General features: G+C 43.5%; 1 protein-coding gene across 4 annotated transcripts in view; it reads right to left on the reverse strand.

Moving 5' to 3' along the window:
• mid2 (midline 2) overlaps positions 1-13,161 on the reverse strand; it is a 104,046-nt gene that overhangs the window by 77,642 nt on the left and 13,243 nt on the right. For 2 of the 4 annotated variants that reach the window (XM_078102011.1, XM_040173963.2), the window contains exon 2: positions 399-457. The exons of the other annotated variants lie outside the window; for them this stretch is intronic. The gene's annotated coding sequence lies outside the window, so the exon portion shown is untranslated. The remainder of the gene's footprint in view (positions 1-398; positions 458-13,161) is intronic. 4 annotated transcript variants of the gene reach the window in all.

Here is a 13,161-nt window from a genome sequence, read left to right on the forward strand (position 1 = left end):
CTCGCTCACTACGTTCTCGTCATTTCACACATGCTTCCTATCTGATACAGTTAATACTTCTACTGATATGATGTACAAAAACAGAATGAAACACCAGCTGAAAAGAGCATCTAAGGTTGTAATGGAAGGAAAAAAACCTGCTCTTTCATACTGTAAAGCGTTGATTCTAAAGTTGAGGCAGCGCTTCTTCAACACAAAAAAAAGTAGAAGAGTAAGCATGGGCATAAATTAATAAATAGAACCAGATCCAAAGGCTCCTACCACTCGCCTGGAATATTAGTTAGGTGCTGACAGAGATGCAAGTTGGGGTTGGAGAGGGAGAAGCATGGGGAAGGATCCTGCAGAGTGGAGTTAAAAATAGAGCATGAAGTGGAGGAAGAGGAGGGGGGGGGACATACCTGTGGGCTCGGAGGCAGCCTAGTTAGCAACGAGCAGCCCCACTGTGGAAGATGCTGGGCTGGAGAGGGAGACAGAGAGAGAGAGAGATTGAGAGGCGGAGATACAGAGAGGGGGGAGGTGGGGGGGTAGAAGAGGATGGGGGAGGATAATGAGAAAACAAGTCGGATTAGCATGAAACCCCGTGTTTGAGTTGGAAACAGACAATGATTTCACAGTAGGCTGCGGATGGCAGCAATGACGAGCAGTAGTCTGTGACAGACGTTCACGCGTTGAGCTCATGTCTCCCAAACACAAATCCATGACTAGTTGTTAGATGTTGCCTACTATCTAATAACTAGTCATTCATTAACAAGTAGATCTCTGGCTCATCACGGCAAATTACTTCCCTTTCTACACATTATTGTCACTTACAGCCTTCAACAGAAGGGAAGGCTACCTTAAAAAATGAAGAAATCAACGGTTCTTATAAACAAACATTTCAGCTACCAGCTGTTAAGAGTCAAGAGCGACAACCAAACCGTTCAAACATTCGTCATTTACAAAACATTTAAAGGATGTTCCACACACACATTAAAAAGTATTGTCTCGTAAAGTGAAGCATAGTACGCATTTACAACCTTGGAGAGTGACATCACAACTTCTGGCTCATAACCCTTTATAGAATTTTAGTCCCAACAGGAATCCAAGTGATATCTGGCCTTCGAGAGGCGACTTTTAAATATTGGCACCAGTAGGCGGCTGAAGAAAGGCAACAGCATGCGGTCACGTGGGAGCAGTCCCACCGCGAGGGCAATCACTGCTTTGTTAACACGAGGGCCCGCCAGGTGAAGCAATACTTTTATGTCAGCTGGAAATATTCTGAAAATGAGGGAAACACATCATCATGAGCCCATCATCTCAAACCTAATAATCCTGTTCAGGAGGGATTCTAGCGAGTTTTCAAAACACTGTGTTTTCTTTTTCTAAAATACCTCCAGAATCTGAAGCTTCACACCTCACTACTGGGGATTTTGTACTATTAAGTAGACAATAAGACACTGTCGCTACGTCTGATCTTTTTGATGTTAACACATATCAAATGTTTGGTGGCTTTGACATTTCTTAAATCATGTGGAATGTAAACACCGATAAAAACAAAGTAAACATTACAATGGTTGATGAAATTTTTCAATTAATTTGTTGCGCTTTGAATAATTAACTGTTTGTAAATCACTCATTCATTTTGAATGTATCTCATTATTTAGCATATTAATTCATTCACATGAGTGTTTTCGTTCTTTATTTTTAACAGATTTGTAAAATTTTGCAAAAAACAGTTTTCACTTTGTCATTATGCGTTATTGTGTGTAGAATGTTGAGGAAAATAATGAATTTAATCCATTTTGGAATAAGGCTGTAACATAACAAAATGTGGAAAAAGTGAAGCGCTGTGAATACTTTCCGGATGCACTGTGTGCTAACAAAACAATATTTACGAATGAATGACGTCTCTCCTGCCTCTTAATCATTGAAATGCACCGTTATGCCACAGGGAACCATTATGACAAGAACAGTTATGGTGCAACAACTCTCCATCTCCTCTGAATGCCAAGTCTCTTAATCACTCAAAAAGAGGCAAAGACTAACAAGACTTTTGTGATAAATAAGTATCATTGCCACTGCACTCATTGGGTCTAAATGTAAGGATCAGGTAATGTCTCATATCTAAGTGTTAATGGGAGATTTGTATCAACGCCAGATCACAACCATCTGCTACAGCTACATAACAATCAATCAGCAGTTATATACAGATAATGTGATCACCCAAAACAGACTTTATGAGTAGAATGATGTTCAATAAAAGCTCAACAGCTGGTTTTCTGGGCCTTTGAAAAGCAGCCAATTTGTACAAAAATGTCAAGCTCACAGTCCTTCTCTAGTTACCGGTAGTCATAGAAAGAGATGTAGAAACCTCTTTGCTATAGCAGATAAAAGCAGGTGGACAACAACGGAGTTGAAAACAAACATAAGCAGTCCTTCACCTGCATTGATGCATTCACCAATTTGATCAAAGATTGCCATCACCGACCTGTCATTTTAGAATCCGGTTAAATGGGTCGAGTCCGTGGCAGGATAACAAATATTTATGAGAACAACTCCACAATCTATATGCTAATTTAAATCATTATCATAACATAACTCATATAATGCATTGCTGATTGATGACTTCTACCCATGCATCTTCTGTTTCTGTATCTGGGGATCAGCGCAGTCCAGACGTTGTGAGTAATATGGCACATGCAATGGGAAGGAATTCCATGGCCAGATCCCTGCCAATGCGCATTAGCATGTCGGATTCTATTCACAAACCCCACAGCGGTGGAGGGACGCGAGAGACACCGTCCTTGTCTTGCACACGACTCTCCTCTGCGTTGCTGTTACAGCTGCAGGTTCGGCTGCATGCGTTTGGTTGAGATGCTGGAATCAATCGGTTCAGCTGCTGCTTTTAGAGGCTATTGGCTTTAGACAATCTTTATAGAGGAGAGCGTTTTGCTCCAGGTTGCGTTTAAAAAAAACTATGAAATTATGTAAGCAGAGGAAAGTAGTGCCAGCTCTGTACCCTAATTAAATTATAGTGGAAATTGATTACTTAACTATGAATGCAAAGTAATTTATGAGAGCAAATAGGGGCAAAAGCTAGCACACATCTCTTTACCCAGCATTGTCATCCAGCTCAAAAAGCCTGATGAGTGGTAAAAAATTACACCTTCTGATCAGATGTCCAAACTACCTCGACTGGCACTTGGCTGCAAACTGCCCAGTGGGAGCTAAAGGGTCAAAATCCGACAGAACCACATTGTCTGCAAAGAGGCGATTCTGAGGACCCCGGACCTGGAGATCTTGTCAAAAGCGACCACGAATCTGGTGATCCTCAACACGTGTGCTTGAGTCGTGCCGCGCAAACAGACATAACTCTGTCTCTCTCCAAGCGAATGGCTTTAATCAAAACCTCAGAGCCCCGTGTTCTTGCAGCAGCATCAACAGGACATTCCTAAAACACGACGGATGGATTGACCTCAGCAACAGTGTACAAACTGGATGTCCCCTTTAACTTTCACAATGTTTTTACAAAAGGAAACTCTTTCATCTGAACATTTGGATCCTGTGAATAGAAACAGGTGTGGCGGTGAAAACCAGGGGTCAGCGCATTCATCCATTAAAAGGGCTGCTGTTTCCAAAGAGCTACCTCCGACTTGAAAGGAAAATACTGCATACAAATTTGAAGCAGGTTTATTATCCACCTGTGAAAGCATAACAACAAGGTTTTCTCACTCAGTGCTTTACTCCCTACTTTAGTTTTGAGCTACTGCAAAAATGATGTTTCCAGCCCACAATTCTCTTCCCGTGGGAGTAGAAACCTGTCAGGAGGACACTCGGGGGAACAATATCCAACCTGTGATTATGAATAACTGTTTTTCAAGATATTCTATTCCTCCCTCACAGGTCCTAAACAAGCTCTGTTAAGAGACTGACAGAAATGTCACTTTGATGAGAGTAACCTATTAGCGTCTCAGACACTGCAGACTGTAATGTCAGAGTGGAAAAGTGGGACAATTGGGAGAATATGACACCAAGCAAGATGAAGAACATCTTGCTTGGTGTCATATTCCCAAAAGTTATAACTTCTCCAACTTCGTGTGGCAGAAGCAGTGCTTCAAAAGTAAAACTCTTTGTATCAGAAAATGTATGTTTTTTCCACTCTATCCAGAGATTATTGTCAGAAAATAAAGATAACCTTTGGTGAGTAACATGTGTCGAGGAGCCTTCTTGCACACCGTCTATATTGGCAAACATACATACGTGAGGTCTTTCCTGACCCCGATGCTGTGTGCATGTCAACATTTTATTAAGTTTTTTCAAACCCTTTATAGCCATGATTGAGTGACATATTTATTTGTATCTTAACTGATACAAGAAAAGTCAGCTGGGGATTCTTGTTTTTTTCCTTCAGTCCTAAAAAAACACAGTTTCCTGCTGGTGGCCACTGGGATCCGCCCTGCACGGCTGCAACCATCGGCCGTCAGCTGCACAGCTGCACCCTAACATTAGAAGAGGCTGACCACTTTCTGGTCACAATCCCACTTAATCCTTGACAAATACAATTGGACACTACATCAACACCCTTTCCGTCTCGATCAAATTGAAATGGCCTGCTTTTCTATTCCGTCGCAAATCAACAACTAACATGCTAAATTTTTTTTTAAAAAGTACAGATAAATGTCCGCGCCGCAATTTACGAAGGGTAATGAGTTCTGAATACTGAATACTGAATACTGCCAAAACAGTTTGGCTCAAATAAAACCAAAAGGACAAGAGGGATGACAAGTTGACTCTATTCAATTATCCCGAAGGAACAGAGGCAGCCGCTGCTCAGTCAACTCAGCCAAGGTAAATGAACTGTCAAGGCTTTGACGGAACAGAACAGACCAAAAGCTGTGAACAATATTAAAATTACTGAAGATTAGCACTTTAAAAAATTGGTTGATATCAGATGACAATGCTGGCGTTCCACAAATCACACAAGACCAATTGGCCTCATCCTTGTTGTGGAACGCACAATGTGAAAAGCTGTGAATAGATTTGGTAGTAACTTTTTGAAAAGCACAGGACTCTTTGTGAGAAAGGGCGTTGGTTGCCTCTTCCCGAATTAGCTCTGCACACACATATATACTCATTATCAGCTGCACCACAACACACTGGAGCCGCTTTGTATCACCAGGGAAACTCGCACGTCCTCGCCCCGCTTCCTGCCATGACCTCACTCACAGCAGAATGCAAACATTGTACGTCAAGCATCAGCATTTTTTCACAGTGTGAGAAAAGTTGAAAAAAAAATTTAAACCCCATTTAACGTTTTTTGTGTTTGAATGGAATACTTTGTTTTCATTCATCCTACAAGTTTTGCTTATTTACGATTTTATATTTTGAAACTAAACTAAAATACCTGCAAATCACAAATCATCATTAAATGTTTATTTTGAAAAGATTATGTTTAAATGTAAATGCAAAGAAATCTCCTCAGTTGTTCAAACAATGTTTATTGCTTGTATACAAATTAACATTGGCAATGTTGTCAAATCGGATTATTGGTTTGTTCACACTGATAAATTACTGAACGTAATTTTCTTTGAAACCAAATCTTTTTTGTGTCTGCCAATGCGTGAAAAAAGATCTGCCTTAGAGCCGCAGTACCATTCATGCCGAGGGTCAGCGTCTCATTCTCTGCACTTTCAAAAAAATGTGGCAGCGCACAGCATGTGTGATTGAGCCACGGCCGCGCACGGCACTTCACAATGACGTTTGCACTAAATTAAATCGCAAGTTTAGCATTGTGAAATTAATGAGAGGGACCCAGTGATTTAATGAACTTGTACTGCGGTGGGCAATGTGGCTCCTAATCAAAATACTCTGTAAAGGGCCTCAGCTGTGGTCCGGTCTCAGTCCCTATATAGGCTGTTCAATAAGGCTGGACCTCTCACCTTAATGACTGTCAACTTCCTTCCTCAGTCGGATGCACTTTTAATCATCAGCTCCAAGGCTCTCCGTAGCATCTGTACTCAGAGGAATGGCCTCGCTTTTTTAACTAAGAGCCTCCAGCTTTACAGAGTTGGCTTAAAGTCAGCCTCGAAATGTATTCGCTGAATTCAACCACAGAGCGGCAGCACTGCAGGAACGCTTTCGTGGTCGCGAAAGCGTCCCCTATTTGCATTTGCGGTTCTGTCTTAAAGCTGTACCTTGCGGAGTGAGTCGGGCGAGACTCTTTAATATAGAATTTGTTCTTAAAATCTTGAATCAGTTAAGCAATTAACCTCCCACCGTACAGAGACCACAGATTATCTTACTACTGGCTGGGATCGATCTTATCAGCATCCCAGGCGGTCATCATGTGCAGAGGACTTCACCAGCCTGCACCAACGCAGCATAATGTGCATATTCGGTCAACAACAATGGCTTCCTACTAGGTAGCTATTCCTCTCTCCCTCTGAAACTCCTTCAGGACTATCGCATTAAAATGTCATGTTACTAGTTGTGTATTTGATGTATTCATGTTGTGTAAATGCAATTGTTTTACATTGTTTGTTCTAACTTGCCTGTGCAACATACAAAGGCACAGAAATCTGCAGAGTAACAAGGACGTTCATATTCCAATACCAGGCAAACAGTTAATCACAGCTGCACCTGTTGTCAGAGGTCAATTGCCGTCTCCATGGAAAATTTTCCTTTTTATGGACATAATATTGGATATTGGAAAAATAAATCATTGAATTAAACTACTTACTGTTACCCAAGGAAACTTTGATAATGATAACAGGGTGGTTAAACCCGCAGCGCAACAAGCAGATGCTCTCGCTGGATCAGCCAATGTTTTATTTAGCAGGTAACCCGAGTGGATCGGCATCTTTGAGCCGCCGGCTGATCTTCCGCCATTGCCGTGTCGGATAATCAATAAGACACGGCTCAGATACCAGCCACAAACCCAGTGGCTCATCTTCCAACTACTGGATTGTCTTTTGATATAAACAAATGAAAATGATTTATTGTCGATAAACAAGTTGTTCCTCATCTCGGAGAAGATCAAGTTAATGAGACGCCACAGGAAATGTTTCTTCACCTCAAAATCAGGTCTCACACAACTCAAGTTACCACTTTACCTTATGGACCAAAACATAATATTCAGGAATATAACTAAAACTTTAAAATTAATTATTGACTATGTGTAGAATCATTGATTGTATTCTTCAGTGAGGGGGCAAGCGGTGCTGGTGAACAGTGTCTCATCACAGATGAAAGTATAGCCTGAATACAACAAGCAAACACTGGCTCGGTCCTTTTCCATTATTAATGAGCTTATTATTTGTAAAGAACATCTAACACTAACAGCCTACTCTCCTTCTCGATGTGCAAACCAGACTTTGTGCAGCAAAACAAATGACCAGTTTTTCATCTCCTGAAAAGCACTCATGCAAGTGGGCTACTGAGAAAGTAGCACAGGACTTAAAAATAATGAAAGAAGCGAGAAAAACACATGGATTTGTGATCCATCATCACACTGAGTCATATCGGGGCCAAGATGACTTCTGGGGTGGACAGATGTCTAATATTAGTGAGAGAGATGAAGAGTAAGCGTAAGAGGATGGAAATGTGCTCAAAAAGGAACAGAGGAGGGAAAGAAGAACTTAACAAACTGTAAAAGAAACCGATTTGAACTGCATGTGTGAGCCAACATCAAACGCACCACCAGGAGGAGAAGGTTGCTGAGTGGGAGTCATCTCGTTCCTTCTGCAGAGCTTCCTGCTCCCATTTGGCTCGGTTCTCGCTCTACTGTCTTCCTCTGCGCCATCTAAATATTTTAGATGCAGCCTGATGTTGTGTTAGGGATGTGACCCAGTCTTTGATCACGCCGACGTTCATTGATTTGTCGCTGGAGCAGAGAAAGACATCGGCTGTTTCACCCGACAGAGAAGAAGACGGGCTCACTGAACAAAGGCAAATCAATAAATAATGCACCATCAGCTTCCTCCGGCGACATTCATCGCCATTACATATCGTTGCCATCAGAATGCAGATCAAACTTGTGCACATGCTGGGGTAATTGGTGTTGCACTCTCAAAGCATCATGAAAGTAGTGTTGCTGTGTCATTAAAGGAGCAGGAAGAGCGTCAGAATTTGTTGCGCTATTTGATGCATTGGTGTGAGAATGTGTTGCTTTTAGGGTCGTCATCATATATTGTTCATGTCCAAAGCAAATGCAGGAGTAATTCCAGGAAGACAGTTTTCTGAGGCAGGGAAGATGAGCCATATGCTGCTAAATCACAGGAGCTCTTGTTGCACTACTGAGCCGAAATCCACTGTCGCTCTGGCTTTGATGTTCAAACAGTGGTCCTGCACAGCCGACGAAAAAGTGTCCTAAAAACGGGCACTAAACTCTGGGAGGAAGAGGAAACGTTGCTGCTGACATATTCCTATGTGTAATCGTTTGTATTTGATCACCACACATGAATATGAATGCAGGGCTGCGTGTCCTTAAAAAGATTTTTTTTTTTTGCATTTCTTCTGGGATCCTTTCAAAAGGGTTACTTCGACCTCCAGCCAAAAGGGCTCGTGTGAAACGCTAGTCGCTAGTGGGACGAATTTAATTTACTCAGCCTGGTGTTGCAAAAACAGCACAAGGGCGACAAAAAAAAAAAAAAAGAGAGAGAGATGAAATAGAGAGATGAAGAAGGGAGGGCGCCAGGCGGAAGAACAATGCCAAGTAGAACATTGCAGCTGGCTGGCTTTGTGGAGGGGTGCTTGAGCATGTTTTCAGGCTCATTTCAGTGTAATTTTCTCCCTTTATCCATGGGCACGCAGCCCTGTGAAAGTTCACAATAAGACACGGAGCCTTGTGGTGGATGAAAAGAGGAAGGGCGAGCAGTGCCGACAGGCAGGCAAGAAGACGTGCCGTGGTTCTGGAAAAGCTACGGGTCGTCACTGGCATGAGGAAAGAGAGAAACAGCGTGTTCACCGAAGCACACGGCGTGCAGACAATGATGTACCACACAATGCTCTGGATCATTTCATCTAAATAGAGTTCACAACCCAAACTTCTGTGCTAAATTGAAAAGAAACATTATTTTTAAATTAGCTGTATTGAGTAACAGAGTAAAGTTTTGTTACATCAACTCAAAATCTCATGGCACTGATACAGAGGGTTTTGGAGGGCCAATTACCCACCGTATCACAAGAGTGCATCAAAATAAGCTGTAAAAAAGAAGAAAAAACAAAAAGGGCAATGTGTTAAAAGGATTTACGCTTCTTGGTTGAGGTCTACAAAAGGCAAAGCACACATGTGATTAATCAGCAGGTTTATGAGGATCGTAACAAATCATTGGCTAAACTTTTCAGAGCTGAATATTCACTGATTCTCTTCACCCTAGTTCAAAGCTCCAAAACGCGTTTTGGTAAACTGTTTTTTCTCTAAAAACAAAAACTGAAAAACGCAGGACTGAAAAACTGTCGAAGCCATTCAGCTTCAGGTCAGGTGTCGACTGCATCTGTCTTGTGGGAGTATTGCATTGTGTACTGACAGCGCGCACTCTGTCAGTACAAACCCCAAATTCTACCCAGCCCTTCGACGCACTGAATACGGAATTTCAGTGACCCAAAAAGCCACGTGTCCACATGTCCATGGACATGTGGACACATAGTCTTCTGTAAAAGTGAAATAGACAGCTTTGAGGGAAAAAAAAGTGAAATGGACAGCTTTGGAAAAAAAATGCTACAGCATTTGAAGACATCACCTCGGGCTTTGCATAACTGCGTCGGGAATCTTTTGCTTACATTTTCTGGGACATGTGACAATCAAATAAATGAGAAAATAATTGTCCGGGTGAATTATAGTATGGATGAAAGTGAAGTCAATTCCATTTACATCTGTTCACATCTGGCCCATGAAACTGGATGAAATGTCTGACACACTCTGAGTAAAAGACATACTCGGCCTGCTCCCACGTTGAGAGGTTAGTGTTCTTAGGATTCAGCACTTGAAGACGCAGCAGTTTCCACAAAGGCGTCAAAGTGGCCTGGCAGAATGGGTGGGGGGCGGGGGGGGGGATTCACTGAGTGGGAAGAGATTGACTACAGTTTTGATTGACATGTCATGAGCAAAAAGTGCAAAATAAATGTCCCCTTTGGGACACGCGGCATTCGGAGAGCGATCCTAAAAAAGACTTAGCACACATATGCAGCGTGTTTATAATGTGGGATTTTACACTATTATGTGACAGACACCAGAGACAGGAAGACTCTCAACTCACGCCAGTACCTGGTTCCCATGAGTCCAACCGGGGTCTAAAAGGCCCCTGGCGAGTCTGTTCCAAAGCAACCCGTAACCCACCCAGTCGCATTTTAGATGTCTGAGCTTCAAAAGAGTCAAACAGGCGCATTGTCCAGAAAGTTTTACGGAGAGCAGCGGCATATTATCAGGTGGGGGCTTCCCTCGAGTCAGAGGATGCTGCATGGGCACACAACAGACCCACACAGACACACGCACAGGGACTTTTTCTCTTCCCTCCATGCTCTTGTGGCAGAATATGGCCTTTGTTCATGATGTTTGAGGGAGGGCCGGGGGATCTGGGCTGATGGGGCTCTGGGAATGGACATGAATAAACGGACTGTCCTTCAATGCAGCATGAGGGGAGCAGTCGGACTCCACAAGCAGGAGATGTTACATCCGTTATCAACGGGCCTTTGGAAAAAGGCTCCAGCTAAAACTACCACACATTTGAGGCGATAGTTACTCGCACGCATGTCAAAGCCAACGTGTATTTGAACACGTGGTCAACCGGTGACCTTTTTCAGAAAGTGCTATCTTGTGTGCCTTGGCAAAGAATATATCACAAGAATCGTCTGCCCACTTTGAGTTAAATGTTTGAAATGAAAGACTGATATGTAGGCTAAAAAATGGCAAATTACCAACAAGGGATTTTTTTCTTCTCCTGAAATGCCAATGTGGCTGACCACTATGCTGGAGATGTTTTGCCCATGAGTAATGGTATGTCTCTGCATCACAGAGCCTCACTGGACATCCTGATCAGCAATGGTGCAGGTTAGAAGTTCCCCTTCAGTTGCATTGGTTTTGGCTTGCCTCAGGTTGCGGTTATTTTATCCATCCATCCATCCATCTTCAACCAATTATCCGGGATCGCAAGGCGTTCCCCGGTCGCTGTAGAGATATAATCTCTCCACCAAGTCCTGGGTCTTCCCCGGGGCCTCTTTCCAGCTGGCCGTGCCTGGAACACCTCCCGAGGGAGGTGCCTAGGGCCTCAACTGGCACCTTTCAACGCAAAGGAGCGGCGGCTCTACTTCCAGTTCCTCACAGATGGCGGAGCTTCTCGCCCTATCTATAAGGGAGATGCCAACCACTCTCCTGAGGAAACCCATTTGGGCCCCTTGTAACTGTGACCTATTTCTTTCGGTCATGACCCATCCTTCAGGACCATGGGTGAGGGTGGGAACGAAGATTGACCGGTAAATGAAGAGCTTTGCCTTCCGGCTCAGCTCTCCTTTGGTCACAACGGTGCGGTAAAGCGAGTGCAATACCGCCACGGACACATTCCCTACCCGGCGTAAGCAATCCATCGGTTTCCTGCTGAGAACCATGGCCTCAGATTTAGAGGTGCTAATCCTCATCCGACACGCCTCCCACTCATCTGCCAACCGCTCCAGTGAGAGTTGGAGGTCACAGACAGAGGATGCCATCAGGACCACATCATCTGCAAAAAGCAGCGATGATATCCGCACTTCCCCAAACTGTAGACCCCGCCCCCCCGACTACGCCTCGATATCCTGTCCATGAAAACCACAAACAGGATTGGTGACCCAAACACAGCTCTCGCTTTGGGCGTACAGGGATTAGATGGCCCTGAGTAGGGACCCCCTCACCCCGTACTCCCGCACCATCTCCCACATTTTCTCTCGGAGGACCCCGTCATACACCTCCAGGTCCACAAAACACATGTAGACTGGATGAGCATACTCCCAGGCCCCATCCATGATCCTTGAAAGAGGGCTGGTCCGTCGTTCCACGACCAGGACGAAAACTGCATTGTTCCTCTTCAATCCTCGGTTCAACTATCGGCTGAACTCTCAGGACCTTGGAGTGGACTTGAGCTTTTCAACTACTATATGAATAGAGAAACTACCAGCTTGTGGTAGCTGATGGGAGTTTAATTTAAAAGCCTCTTCAAGAATGGTCCAATTACTATTTGTGTCCTTAGCTCCATCTCATAGGCAGAATGATTGGATCACAGGGTCTAATCTCAGTTCTCCAGGGTCTGGATTTGGAAGAGAGTTGTTTGTGATCACAACTATTGATCGGACTGTCCCAGACCCTCGCAGGCGCGAACGTGAATACTAAAGTCAAGTGAATCAGAATGTGTGAACATTTCAAACCTCTGACAACATCTGAAAGTTTAGAAGTTGGATGTCAGTCAACATTGCCTCCAACGTTACCTTTCTACCTAATGTGTATTTTCTGTGCTTGAATAATTAGGGTCAAGTCATTTTAAGTTAAGTTTTGGTTTTAAATTCACTATTATAGTTTACATTAACCGCATCTACTCTGTGGCCTTTCTTGTAGGGGGGCTCAATCATGTTTTTCCATTAAAAATCTCACCTAGCGAAGCTCTACATTAAGTGCAATTTCCGTTAGCGAGTGAGAAGTTTTTCTCAAAGGCCTTTTCCCCTCCAGCTCTCGCCTAATAGCACCGGTACTTTTAAATGACTTAACCAATCAGCCTCTCAGTGACCAATCAGAGTTCTTTGTTGCTTTCATCACAGACTGAAAAAACTCTGTTACCGATTGGCCTTCTTTCTGTGGAGAGCGGATAAGCGTCCTCTCTGTTGTTGCGTCGCTTCTAGTGGCCTTGTTGTGGGCTTAACAAGCATCACCGGCCGACACACACACGCAGACACCGACCCAGACAACGCTCTCCATTATAGAGTGCTCTAATTAGTGTGGATAAACATTAGTGTTGATCACCGTGTGCTTGTGTAGAGATAATAAACCTCCCTTTGTGATCGATCCGTTAGCTTGGTGAGTGAAAAGGTCACAGGTCACGGGAGTCACTGCACATGCTGGATGGATGACCGGATTGTTGTAAAGACGGTTACAGTGGATTCTAATTAGAGCTGGGAGTTTTTCTCTACAATAGTGTACTTAATACTTCCCAGGTGGAAAAA

This window comes from Gasterosteus aculeatus, chromosome 4 (assembly GCF_964276395.1).
Source record: "Gasterosteus aculeatus chromosome 4, fGasAcu3.hap1.1, whole genome shotgun sequence".
Taxonomy (NCBI): domain Eukaryota; kingdom Metazoa; phylum Chordata; class Actinopteri; order Perciformes; family Gasterosteidae; genus Gasterosteus; species Gasterosteus aculeatus.